This window comes from Chrysochloris asiatica, unplaced genomic scaffold (assembly GCF_000296735.1).
Source record: "Chrysochloris asiatica unplaced genomic scaffold, ChrAsi1.0 scaffold00006, whole genome shotgun sequence".
NCBI classification, from domain to species: Eukaryota; Metazoa; Chordata; class Mammalia; order Afrosoricida; family Chrysochloridae; genus Chrysochloris; species Chrysochloris asiatica.
In genome coordinates this window covers 14036332-14051064 of record NW_006408524.1, presented here as the reverse complement: position 1 = coordinate 14051064, position 14733 = coordinate 14036332, and positions in this window count along the sequence as shown.

The following is a 14733-nucleotide window of genomic DNA, read 5'->3' as shown; positions in this document are numbered from 1 at the left end:
TTCAGTAAGCCACAGTACTAGTGACTGTATGTTGTTGTTGTTGTTGTTAAGTATCATCGAGTCAATTCTGACACATAGCGACCCTGGATAGGGTTTCTGAGGAGTGGCTGGTGAGCTTGAACTGCTGACTTTGGGGTGCAAGTGACTGTATAGTCCAGCACATTAACCCATAGCGTTCCACCAGTGACCGACCACATAGGCATAGTAAAACTTAGACTGTCTCATTGTGCCTCTAATGGTTCAACTACAGTGTGATGACAGGCTTGAGACCTATCACTGATGGGTTTCCACTACTGACCTTGCAGTTAGCAGCCCAATGCTTACCCTACTTGGCCACTAGGACTCCTTACTTAGGTAGAATAGAGGAAGAGCTGGGCTATTCCAATGCAGATGTATTCAAGGGGAAGGGTCCAAAAAGTCCTGAGTAGAAGAGCATTGAAAGAAAACAAAGAAAAGGAAGCAGGTTTTCACAAGTGACCAAGTTACTTTTAGAATCTCTGAATGGTACAGGTTGACATGAACATCTGAGCCCCGCTGGTTTAATCCTGCCTGGATCCAGATGAGAAAATTGAAGCTGAGAAGGTCTAAATAACCTGCCCAAGTCTCCTGCTCCCAGCTCTGTGATTCCTGTCACGCCATGTCCTCCCCACGGAAGCTGCTTCTATTTCAGTTGGTCGTGACTCCAAGAAGGGAATCTTTTGTGTGTATTTTGGCCCTAATAAAGAGCCAGGGTTGTTGTTTAAAAAAGAAAGAAAAGAAAAAAAGCTTTCTTCATGGGCTCGGCTGCTCTCATGCAGTTTTAGTAGAGGGTTGTGTTTCTATTTTCCAGCACTGTTAGTTACCATGATCACAAACTTCCATTTTTAATGTAGCATAATTTACAGCAATGCTTCATGTGGTGCAAAGGGCTATTTCCATTTTAACACTTGGTTAAAATGTTGTTGTTTTTCCTCTAGGAGAAACTCTTCTCTAGCATACTTTATAAAACAAAACTAATGGGGGTAGGGGAAATATGTTGTTGTTGTTGTCAGGTGCCATCGAGTCGGAACCGACTCATAGCGACCCCATGCACGGCAGAACGAAACAATGTCCGATCCTGGGCCAACCTCACTACTGCTGCCACACTTGAGTCCATCAATGATGCCACCTGGCTGATCCATCTCGTTGGGGGTCTTCCTCTTTTTCTCTGACCCTCCACCCTACCCAGCATGACGTCCTTCTCCAACGATTGTTTCCTCTGGACAATATGTCCAAAGTAGGAGAGACGAAGCTTAGCCATCCTGGCCTCCAAGGAGCACTCTGGCTGCACTTCTTCCAAAACAGATCTATTGGTTCTTTTGGCAGTCCATGGCACTTTCAGTATTCTCCTCCAACACCACAACTCAAAGGCATCAATTCTTCTACGATCCTCCTCCTTATTCACTGTCCAGCTTTCGCATCCATATGGGGCTATTGAAAACACAATGGCCTGGGTCAGGCGCACCCTAGTCCTCAAGCTGACATCTCTGCTCTTCAACACTTTAAAAAGTTCCTGTGCAGCAGATTTGCCCAGTGCAATACGTCATCTGATCTCTTGATAAATACCTCTAAATAACAAGGAAAATGAATATTAATGAGACTGCTTTATTGCCTTCAAAACATAACCTAGCAGATCAACTGTCATTGTAATGAAATGTACCCACTTTCTTCTGAATAAGGAGCTCTGGTAGTGTAGTGGTTAAGAGTTGGGCTGCTAAGCTCAAGTGTAGCAGTTGGAAACTACCAGCCATTCGGTGGGAGAAAGAGGAGACTTTATGCTCCTGTAAGAATGTACAGCCTCAGAACCCCCATGCAGGGTTGCTATGAGTCAGAACTGACTCCACAGCACATAACCACCACCACTTCGTCCTGAATAGTTTAGACAAGTTTTCCCTCCTTTTGCCCTCACATAGCTATCAGAACTCCCAAAGAAATCAGGGAACTATGTGTTTGGTAAAGGAACTAGAAAATGGGTTGTTGTTTTTGTTAAGAGACATCGAGTTGGTTCTCACAGTGATCCTGTATAGGGTTTCTGAGGAGCAGCTGGTGAGTTTGAACCACTGACTTTGCAGTTCAAACCGACCTTATGGTGGAGTGCTTATCCTAAAGTGTCACACCAATAAATTTAGAAGAGAAATCAAAAGGCAACCATCAGTAGAAGCCACAGACTCTCTACTCCCTTTCCTCTTTGGAAAATACCTTGAGGCAAGAGGTCCCCGTCTAAGGCTTCTTTTCCTCGGCTGAGTCACACCTGATTCACTCCTTGGTGGATGTGGGAATCTGACATATACAGTAGTGCCAACTGCACTGAATCAACTGTATTCCCAGCTAAGGCTATGAAAGAGGCCAGGGACCACCCCCAATCCCCCCAAATAGCACTCTGAAGGTTTCCTAGTATATACTTGGAATAACTATGACAGTCAACATTTGTGGAATGGCAAGCACAACAACCCTTAGAGAATGGTACTGTTGTTATCATGCCCATTTAATAGATAAGGAAACTGAGCACAGAGTGACCAGCGACGTTGACTAAAATCACATGGCTAATAAAAGGGACTCCTAGTGTGGTGCTGTAGGATAAGAACTGGGCTGTTAACCAGGAGGTCAGCGGTTCAAACCCACTAGCTGCTGCATGGAAACACTATGCAGGGTCATTATGAGTTGGAACCAACTTGACGACACTTAATAACCACAGCAGTAAAATGATGGAACCTGGATAAGAACCCCAGGCTGTCTGGCTCCAGACTCTGTACTCTTAATCACTAGCCTGACCCCTCTCAAAATGACACATCCAAAGTGCTTGGTACAATCACTCCAAGTGTTGGATTAGATAAGGAGAAATTGGAACACTGATTCAGGAAGGAGTAGAAATGAAAATCATTTTGCAGTTTCTTAAAAAGATAAACATGCCATATGTCTGTCCCAGCAAAATCACTTCTCGTTAAAAACGTTATAGACCCAAGAGAAACAAGTGCTTGTCTACCAAAAGACACATACAAAAATGACTGTATATTCATTTCATAGTCCAAATGCAACCAAAAATGAAGGGATTAAAGAATCATGGGATATTCAAACAGGAGACTATTTTATAACATTAAGAATGAACAAACTGCACAGACTGAGCAATACAGCACTAAGGGCAAATCTCACATGCATGGTGTTGAGAGAGAGAAAGAGAAGTCAGACCCCAAGGAGTCCCTTGGTATAAACTGGAAATGGCTCTAAGAGAATCTACACTGTTGGAGGTTGTAGTGCTAACTCTTGAAGTAGTGCCTTAATGGAACCCAAGGGGACATGAAGAGGCACTGGTAATGTTCTACTTCTCGGTCTAGGCACTGACTGCATGGGTGTGCCTTCTATGAAAATGTGTCAAGCTACACACTATGAGCTGCCTACTCTTCTGTATGTATATTTTTCCATATGGATGATTACTGTTTTATGAGAGCACTTAGCTTTCTAAAATTTTTTATTGTGAATTGAGAGTACAGCAGTTTTATATTCAACAAATCACACACATGGTTTCATCTCACCGAGTGCAGTCCCTTCAACGTCACACCACCTATTCCCCATCCTCCCTGTGTTTTTTCCTTCCATTCCTCCCTCTTTCCCAACCCTCTGAACTTTGTCCTTGGGTAAGTAACGCTTTCCTTTCGATATCAAATGGATGACCATTCTGTGGTGTGCACACCCTACTAGTGTTGTTGTCATCCTTAGTTACCTATTTATTGTTTGGCTGAAAATTGAGCCACGGGGGTGAGTTGTTTCTAGACCTGAAGGGTGACCAAGGAATCCTCAGGATTCCACCAGTCATGTGGCACTTCAGAATAATGTGCTGGACCGTAAAGTCAGCAGTTCAAACTTACCAGTTACTCTTCAGAAACCCTATACAGGGTCGTTATGGGTTGGCACTTAACAACAACACCATATTCTACTAGTAAGTCTTTTTTTATGATTATTGATTTTTGTTCTACATTTTAGCCCACTCTATTCAGAACCATCTAATGTGCTCCCTTTTAGATCACTTGGTGGTGGTAGCTGGGTGCCATCTAGTTCTTCTGGTCAGGTTATCCATTAGTGCACTGGACTCATTATTTCCAAGAAACTTCCATATTCATCACTCTTCTTTCTTCTGGACAGGGAGAGATCAATAGTTGCACCTTTTATGGCTACTAATAAGATTTTAAGATCCCAGTTGCTACTCACCAAGGTAAGATGTAGAAAATTGTCTTTGTGGACTCTTATGGTAATTGGCCATGGTGTCCCCCAAGACTATGGTTCTGAGTCTCCAGGTCCAGCAACTCATTCCCTCAAGGTGTTTACTTTGCCCCTTGTTTACTCCACCGTATTCATGGATCTCTTTGCAGCAACAGTAAACGCTCGTGTACAAATAACCTCTGTGGAGCCTTTATATATTTGTGTATACTCCCACTCTCCCTTCCATGCCTGTTCAGCCTGAAGGTCTAGCCGTGCGTCTACCCACGTTGTTGTTGTTGTCAAGTGCCATCAAGTTGGTTCTGACTCAGAGCAATCCTGTATATGCTTTCTGAGGCCATAAATCTTTACAAGAGCAGAAACCATTATCTTTCTCCTGTGGAGTGGCTGGTGGGCTCGAACCTCTGACCTTGTGATTCACAGTTCAGTATTCATCCTATGAAGCCACCCTGTTCCCTCTGTGTCTACATATAATGGTGATTTATGTATCTACCCATTGTTGTTGTTGTTAAGTGCCATAGAGTCAGTGCCAACTCATAGAGACCCTGTTTAGGGTTTCCAAAGAGCGGCTGGTGAGCTTGAACCACTGACCTTGCAGTTCAAGCCAACCTTGCATTTAGTGCATTAACCCGCAGCACCACACCAGGATTCCCATAGGTATTGAGTCTATAATAGCATTTATCTCTGTTCCCTATCAAGAATACTTTTAAAATAAGATGTTGCATAGCAATCTGGATAGTCTGAGTTTCCTTGTCACCTCTCCTTTCTCATTGCCTGCCTGCAGGTATCTGGATGCACATTGCTGTTTCCTGTTGTCCAGGCACTGGTCTTCAAATGAGGTTACAGGGTCCAAGGTCTGGAGTTACTGGTCACTCCAGATGCCCTGAGTCTAAGACCTGGGGAGTCTTAAAGGGTCTCCTGTCTGGACCATGGCCAGGAGAAAATCCATCTCAATCTGCCCCCAGGAGGCTGCTCTTTCCCTGCTCCACAGGCACCATTAAGCTGGCTGTGATGTCGTGGAAAGAGCTCTGAACCCAGGAAAGACCAGACCAGTTGCTATTGAATCAATTCCAACTCATGGCAAAGCCACATGTGTCAGAGGAAAATTATGCTCCGTAGAGTTTTCAGTGACTGATGCTTTAGAAGTAGATCACCAGGTCCTTCATCCGAGGCACCTCTTGAACCACTAGCCTTTCAGTTAGCAGCCAAGCACTTAATCATTGTATCACCCAGGGTAGCCTGGTTTAAACTTAGACTCTGCCAGAAGCTTGTTTTGCTACTGGCATCACTTAATACACTAGTAAGTCATGACTGACTCATCACAAAACTCTCTATGGCCACAAAATAGGCAGAAGTACCATGTATGCCACAAAACATAATGTAAGCACAGGCCTGGTTAATAATAACAAGGAGTGAGAACATGAATGGGGCACAGCATGACAAGAATCCAGCATCATCTGCTCTCCCCACCTCGAGTCCCATCTTCCCTCCATTTACCTGCCTTTTGCTTAACACAGGCTTGGGCTTATCTTCTGGCTGTTTGTGCAGTGATTTCTGCCAATGTTTCAAAAGACAGCGTGATAGCCCTTCATGAATGCGACCTCACAGAATTCAGTGGGTCTAAAAGCAGCACATGCTAGTTGGTTTTATCAGCAGTAATGGCTCCTGTAAGCAGCAGAGATTTCACTTTTAAGGTTTTTTGTGGTTTTTTTTTTTGGTACAACAACCCCATCCACTACGCCCCCAATCATCATTTGTCTGACTCCTGCTTGCATTTCTCCAGTGACAGTGAACTTGCTACCTTTCCACATACCCTGTCCAAAGTGAGACCTTGATATAATAGTCATAAATATAAAGCCATGACATGATATTCTGAGGAGGAGGCAGTAGGGGGAAATGGTGTGATAGGAACAGAACATGGAGCCTGGTCCCTGCTGGACCCATCTGAGACCCATCCAGAAGAACGGTTCTGAAACGCTGCTGGGCCTGCCTGACTGAGAATGGAAGGAGAGATGAAGCTCAGCAGAGTACCCCTATGGCTTATGTTGTTGTTCTTGTTGTTAAATGCCGTCGAGTTGCTTCCAACCCATAGTGACCCTGGATAGGGTTTCTGAGGAGCGGCTGATAAGCTTAAACCACCAACCTTGAGATTCAAACCAAGTTTGCAGTCCAGCACATTAACCCACAACACCACACCAGGACTCCATGTGGCTCATGTTGTTGTTGTTAAGTGCCATCGAGTCAGTTCTGACCCATAGTGACCCTGTATAGGGTTTCCAAGGAACTGCTGGTGAGCTTGAACCATGAGGTTCAAACGACTTTGCAGTCCAGCGCATTAGCCCACAGGACACCAGGACGCAGCATGGCTCATAAGCTCCTGTTTTTACCACATATAGCAACAGGAGGAGTCCTGGTGTGGCGCTGTGGGCTAATGTGCCAGACTGCAAAGCCATTTGAACTGCAAGGTTGGAGGTTCACGCTCACCAGCTACTCCTCGGAAACCCTATACAGGGTCGCTATGGGTCGGAACAGACTCAACGGCACTTAACAACAACAAAGCAACAGGAAGACCAGGCTGGGGGAGGCTCGTGATCAAACCACAAGAGAAAATACTGGCAAGGCAATAGTTCTCAAGCCTAGGGTCTTATGTATGACCCATTGGTGGTGGTGGTGTGCCATCGAGCCGGTTCTGACTCATAGCGATCCTGTAGAGGATTTCCAGACTTTAAATCTTTATTGGAGCAGAAAGCCTCATCTTGCTTCCATAGAACGACTTGTAGTTTCAAACTTCTGACCTTGCAGCTGGCAGCTCAATTTGAAACCACTACGCTACCAGAGCTTCTTTATGATCCATTGTTGTTGTTGTTGAGTGCTGTCGAGTTGCTTCTGACCCATAGCGACCCTGTATAGGGTTTCTGAGGGGCAGCTGGTGAGCTTGAACCACCGACCTTGCAGTTCAAATGGCTTTGCAGTCTGGCGCATTAACAGCACCACACCAGGACTCCTATGACCCGTTAGTACTAGTAAATACTACAGAAGATCCTGAAGAGCTTTTGTGGATTGTGGCTATCAAAATTAAAACTAAAAACGTTCATAGATATTTATTTAGTATTTATTTTTAATTAAAAAAAACAGGTCCACTGTATTTTCCAAGTTCCCTAAAGATGAGTAAGAGGAGCTCCATCTGTCTGCATTACTACTAGAGAGCTGGGGTCTTACACCTGTGCTGCATTCAATCCGGTATGTTATCACACATGATGGTGATGGTGGTGGTTATGTGCCGTGGAGTCGGTTCTGACTCATAGCGACCCTGTACAGGTTTTCTGAGGCTGTAAATCATTATAGGAGCAGAAAGCCTCATCTTTCTCCTGCGTAAGAGCTGGTAGTTTTGAACTGCTGACCTTGAGGTTAGCAGCTCGACTCATATCCACTATGCTACCAGAGCTCCTTATCACATATCATGGAGCCTCTAAAAAACTCTGCTATATGCTCATGACTAGCTAATAGTTGCTTGACATTATTATGAGGCATTGCATTGGGCAAATCTACTGCAAAAGTCCTCTTTAAAATATGTAAAAACAAAGGTATCACTAAAGGACTAAGCTGTGCCTGACCCTAAGCCTTGGTATTTTCAGTTGCTTCATATGTATGTGAAAGCTAGACAATGAATGAGGAGAATAGAAGAAGAATTGATACCTTTGAATTATGATGCTGAAAAACGAATATTCAATATACAATGGATTGTCAGAAGAACAGACAAATCTTGGAAGAAGTATTAGAGGAAGTGCAGATGGAATCCTCTTTAGACACGAGGGTGGTGAGACTGTCTCAGATACTTTTGACATGTCATCAGGAAGGATGAGTTCTTGAAGAAGGACATCTTGCTTGGTAAAGGAGGATCAGCAAATAAATAAAGACCCTCAATGAGATGGATTGACACAACGGATCCAACAGTGTTATCACACACCACACACACCTGGCAGCTCTACCTGCCCAATAAACAAGCCATTCTTGCCTGCCAACATGAGGATTGTGGTGAGCTCGGGTTGTATTTTAAAGTTAGTAGCTTCTGGAACCTCACAGTGCACTGCCTTTATAGCCTTGCTAACAGTGGGTGGTAATGGCTTCTGGAACAAAGACAGGTGAAAATAACAGCAAAGATGTATGCATTCATTTTTAGCAAAACTTCAAATGACTCTCATCCCTCCCTGCTCCCATTATTATATGGCTGAAATCCTTCCTGATGATTATTTTTGTAAGAATCATTTATAGAAAACCCAATAATTAAAATAGACTTTTCAGCTGGTTCTAGGAGTTCTTGTGTCTATCCTAGACTGTAAACCTCCATCATAAGTATGACTACTGTTTACTTTATAGTAAAGCCTGTGCTATTTAGCAATATTGCAAACATGGAACCCCACCTGCTTGCCAAACACTGCAAGTAGACACAGGGTGAAAGGGTGGGCCACATCTGGTCCAGGTCCAAGGAGCTTGGTACTGGTGATATGGAGATAGGTGCACAAACAAATGACCAGGGTCAGTGTGGCATATGCAGTGGGCAGACAGGAGAGGTCAGGATACCTGGGAGGCTACAGGCACTGAGAGGTCTAGTCAGTAATTAGCCCTGCCCCACCACCCAGGTTGTCTTTCATGGGGCCTTCCCATGACTCCTCCCCTCTTACTCAGCATGACTGACTGAGTCATAAAGAGTTCAATAAAAGATGGAATGAAAAGGTAATGGAAGTTTTCCAGGACGTTTTCAAGCCCCTCGTGTGGTGCTGTGGGTTAATGAGCCAGACTGCAAAGCTGTTTGAACTGCAAGGTCGGTGGTTCAAGCTCACCAGCTGCTCCTCGAAAACCCTACACAGGAATACTATGGGTCAGAATCCACTCGACGGCACCTAACAACAACAATAACAAGTCATAATTCACAAGGTTGGTTTGACCCACAAGGTCAGTAGTTCAAACTCACCATTCGCTCCTTGGAAACCCTATACGAGGTCACTGTGAGTCAGAACCGACTCTATGGCACTTAATAACATCTAACACACACATTTATAAATGTGCACGGGTGTCTTAGTGATCCATAATGCAACTTCTTTCTAAATGTGACTGTAATGTTAGTGATTTGTTGCAAAAGTGGCATACGACATGTTAGTGGAATTAGATTAACTGGATTATAACAAGTTTAGTGGATGTGGGCAACTAAGAGTCTTACTATATACCACAATTTCTGCAAAAAATATATTCCACATCTTCTACAACAAAGAAAATGAGATGGTGAACTTAGTTGGTTCAATAATTCATGTAAAATTCTGTTAATCCCCTATAACAAAAAATTGACTGCCATCAGTTTTGACTTTTCACTAATTTTGTTTTAAATAGCTCATACTTCAATTTTGATGCTGGTTTCATAATGCTATAATTATTCATGAAAGATGTCATAAGAGACAATTTAATGATCTTACAGCAATATCACAACTTACTATATCGACAATATGAAAATTATTGTATTTTTAGATAAATCTTTCATCTCTAACATGTTACAGTTAAAACCGTTTCTATCTGCTCTTACAAATTCTTCAATGGCTTTATCACAATTAAGCTGCCATCAAAGCTACTTGCATATATAATAAGGATAATGAATTGAGTCTGTTTTGAATCGTTGTATAGTGAGCGTTTTTGAGTCCCTTTAGGAATGAAAAATAAATATTCTGTTGTGCAGTTTGTGATCATTAAAGTTAGGAATATGCATAAAGCAACTTTAACATTGGGAAATACACCTTGTATTTTATGTCTTATTATGGAATCATGCATGCCTACGTGAGCACAGTTTGGCTTTTGCCTGTTTGAGCAAAATTTGTCTTTCCTGAATCTGTAAATTTCATGTAATAATGCAATAACCTCACTTCTTCATAAAGAAATTGCACTGATTCTTGGATGCTCTCATGCATTCTTCACCAGGTAAATCCACATTGTTTAAGAAGGAAAATGTATTTGAAACAATTTCATAACTTTTCTCTTTCTTTTCATGCAAAATGCAGGTGTGTCAATGATGGTGTAATAAGGGTTATGCAAAATTGATCTCTGGCACTCAAAGATACTTCTAGAACACTGCAACATTTAGTTGTTTCTTTTAAATGCTTCTCAGATGGTGAATTATTTGATCATCAGTATCTGGTAGCATTTGTTTTGTTGTACTTTCAAAATCTTCTCTTAAATTATATAAATTCCCTGTTAATGACTGGTAGAGAACAGTATTTATCTTTACATTTTCATCTGAATCTTAGAAAGCTCGACTCATCAATAAAAATGCTGCAATCTACGAGGGTAAGTAAAAAAGTACTGCTACAAAGTCACAGAAACCTTTATTATACAAAAATATCAATACGCGAAGCCGTTGTTTCTCAACATATCCTCCATCTAAGTCTACATACTTCTGAAGATGGTATATTCATCTCTCTAGGCATCAGACTGCTAACCAAAATATCAGTAGTTCAAACCCACCAGTCACTCTGCAAGAGAAAAATCAGGCTGTCTGTTCCGTAAAGACTTATGTATTGTCTCTGAACCACTACATGTGATTGTTAGGAGTGGGTTTGTATGTCAGGGTTTTTGTCATGGTTGTTAAGCTTTCCCGGAAGAATCTTGCATCTTCAATTTATACCACATCAAAGTGGTCATTTGGGCTTCCTCAAGGGTCTCAAATCCTGTTTCTTTTAAATGTTCTCTGAGTGTTAGGGGCAAAATAAATCTGGAGTAAGATCAGAGTTGTAGGGTGGATGGGGTAACACTTCCCAAGGACATTCTGGTCGGACAGCCCTTGCTACCTCAAAGAATGAGCAGGTGCATTGTCCTGGTTAAAAAAAAAAAAAAAAAAAAAAAAATTCCTCAGCACAAATTTCCTGGTTTGGTTTTGTTTTTTCACCAATGTAATTTTCCATTTTCCTAAAACTTCTTCACAATAAGCCCCTATGATTGTTCTGTGTCCTTCGAGAAGATTTATCAAGATTGTTGTTGACAAGTACCGTCAAGTTGGTTCTGACTCATAACAACCCTGTATAGAGTTTATGAGGTTTGAAATTCCAAAAACAAAAAAACAGAAAAACAGTTGCCATAAACTTTTGATCTGATGTCTCTGCACTGAATTTAACTGAAGATATTTCCTCAGAAGTCACTGTATTTATTGGAACATTTTTTTTGAAGGTACTTTAATGACACTGAGACAATTGTATTACTAAGAGAACTTGTCTGTAGTCACACATTCACGTTTAAATATGTTTCATTTGGAGTAAAATTGTGCATGTGTAAACTGGAACCCTAATAACAATGCTTACTATCATTTTAGTCCATGTAACAAACACAAATACATACTATATACTTTGGTGTTTGCATTTTGTTGGCGATGTTTTCAGCTTCTCTTTTGGTGTTTCCCATTCGTTGTCTGGTCTTCAGTAATACTTTCTAAGGGAAATCTGATGTATGATTCCAGGATTGCAATTGTTCCCACAGCATGCGTTTCCCAATTAGAAAGACATTTTCCTACTTGATCTTTGCCTAAATACGCTTTAAGAACTGTTAGTGAGTTGTTGTTGTTGTTGTTAAGTGCTGTCAAGTTGGTTTCGACTCATAGCAACCCTGTATAGGGTTTTCAAGGAGCAGCTGGTGGATTTGAACCGCCAACCATTTGGTTCAAATTGACCTTGTGGTCCATGTGTAAAGAAGCTAAACAGTAAGAAAAAAATCAACTATTTCCAAATGTGTTATATACTACATGATTAAGTGATTGTGCAGTTGTTGTTTAATGCCATTGACTTGTTCTGACTCATAGTGACTCTGTATAGGGTTTCCAAGGAGCAGCTGATGGATTTGAACCTTGCCGTTCAAATCAACCTTGCATTGTCCTGCAGCATGGCATGAAAGTGGCATATTCATTATATCCTAAAATTTTCTGCAGCATGCCTTTAAAACACCTTAACACATTGTCATAATACTGGTCTCTGTACTTAGAAAAATCAATTTTGCAAACCTTACATAGATAATGAAGCACTTGAGTGGCAATTTCTTCACTGGCATGACTTTTTAAGCTACTAAACATAATACATCATTCTACAGGTTTTCTATCTGTTGAAGCTACATATCTTAAAACAATAATGTGGTATTGCAGAATCATCATTGAACTGCCAGCCTAAAGGCCGGTGCTTCAAACTCCTTGGAAACCCTATATAGGGTTGCTATTTGTCAGAACCAAATCAACAACACTTAACAACAACAACAATAAGAAAGATTAGGAGTGTAATCTATAGATAAACTAAAATATAAAGATAGACTTATTTCACCACCATTCATCTGTCAGTTTGTCCTACTGTGGTGGCTTGTGTGTTGCTGTGATTCTGGAAGCTATGTCATGGGTAAATACCAAAAGGCTCACCTCCAGTGGACAGTTTTCAGCTGAGATTCCAGACAAAGACAGACTAGGAAGAAGGAAAGACAGATTACTTCAGAATATTTAGTCACTGAAAACCTTATGAATAGCAGTGGAACACTATCAGCACAGAATATTGAATATTATAACATGATGAAGAGCAACAGAATATTGTCAGATATAGTGACAGGAGATGAGCTCCCCAGGTTGAAAGGAACTCAGATATGATGGGGAAAGAGCTACCTCTTTAAACACAGACGTGACTGTGATGACACAAATGGAGTAAAGCCCTCGGGATCTTCATTTGCTGATGGGTATAACTCAAAATGAAGAGAAACAGCTGTAAACATCCATTAAAAAATTGGAAATTGTCAAAAATTAAATGGAATGCATAAACATCGATATCCCAGGCATTAGTGAACTGAAATGGACTGATATTGGCCATTTTGAATCTGATAACCACATGGTTTCCTATGTTGGGAACGGAGTTGTATTTATCATCAAACAGAACATATCAAGATCTATCTTAAAATACAATGGTGTCTGTGATAGGACAATATCCATATGCCTACAAGGAAAATCAGTTAATACCATGATTATTTAAACTTACACAAGCAACCACTAAAGCCAGTGATGATGAAATTGAAAAATTCTACCAACTTCTTAAGTCTGAAATCAATCAAACATGCGATCCAAATGTATTGATAATTACTGGCAATTAGAATGCAATGGTTGGAAACAAAGAAGAAGGATCAGTAATTGGAAAATATGACCTTGATATTATTTGGATCTGTAATTGGAAAATGGCCTTGGTGATAAAATGATGCTGGAGATCACATGATAGAATTTTGTAAGACCAATAACTTCTTCATTGCAAATACTGTTTTTTAAACAACATAAAAGATGACAATATATGGACCTCATCAGATGGAATACACAGAAATCAAACTGACTATATCTGTGGAAAGAGATGTTAGAAATGTTCCATATCATCAGCCAAAGCAAGACCAGGGGCAGACTATGGAATAGACCATCCATTGCTCATTTGCAAGTTCAGCCTAAAGCTGAAGAAAAGTATCCCATCTGAAGTTAGAGATTATCTGAAAAAAAAGATTTGATGCATTATACATTAAATTCCAGAAGAGTTGTGGGATGACATCAAGAACATCATACAGAAAGAAAGCCAAATGTCATTAAGAAGACAAAAAAGAAGGAAAAGACAAAAATGGATGTCAGAAGAGACTCTGAAACTTACTCTCTAGCGTAGAGACACTAAAGCAAATGGAAGAAATGAGGGCATAAAAGAGCTGAGCAGAAAATTTCAAAAGGCAGCTCAAGAAGACAAAGTCAGATATTATCATGAAATATGCAAAGACCTGGTGTTAAAAAAATCAGAAGGCAAGAACACACTCAGCATTTCTCAAGCTGAGGGAACTAAAGAAAACATTCAAGCCTTGACTTGAAATATTGAAGGATTCTATATTGAATTATGCAGAAAGCATCAAAAGAAGATGGAAGGAATACACAGAATCACTGTACCAAACATAAATGGTGGATGTTTAACCATTTAAAGAGGTAGCATATGATCAAGTCAATGATACTGAAGGAAGACGTCCAAGGTGCATTGAAGCTTTTGGCATGGAACATGGTGCTGAACTTGATGGAACACAAATAGAAATCTTTCAACATACTGCTGCAGCACTGGAGGCACTCACTCATCAATGCCAAGAAATTTGGAAAACATCTACCTGGTCAAATGACTGGCAGAAATCCCTAATTGTGCACATTCCAAAGAGAGGTGACCCAATGGAATGTGGAAATCATCAGACAATATCATTAATATTGCATGCAACTAATATTTTGTTAAAGATAATTTAAAAATGGCTGAAGCCATACATTGACAGAGAATTGCCAGAGGTTCAAGCCAGATTCAGAAGAGGATTTGGAACAAGTCAGATGGATCTTGGTTGAAAGCAGAGACTACCAAAAAGATGCTTACCTGTGCTTTACTGAGTATGCAAAGGCCTTCTATTGTGCGGACCATGACAAGCTATGGACAACATCATGGAGATGAGTAT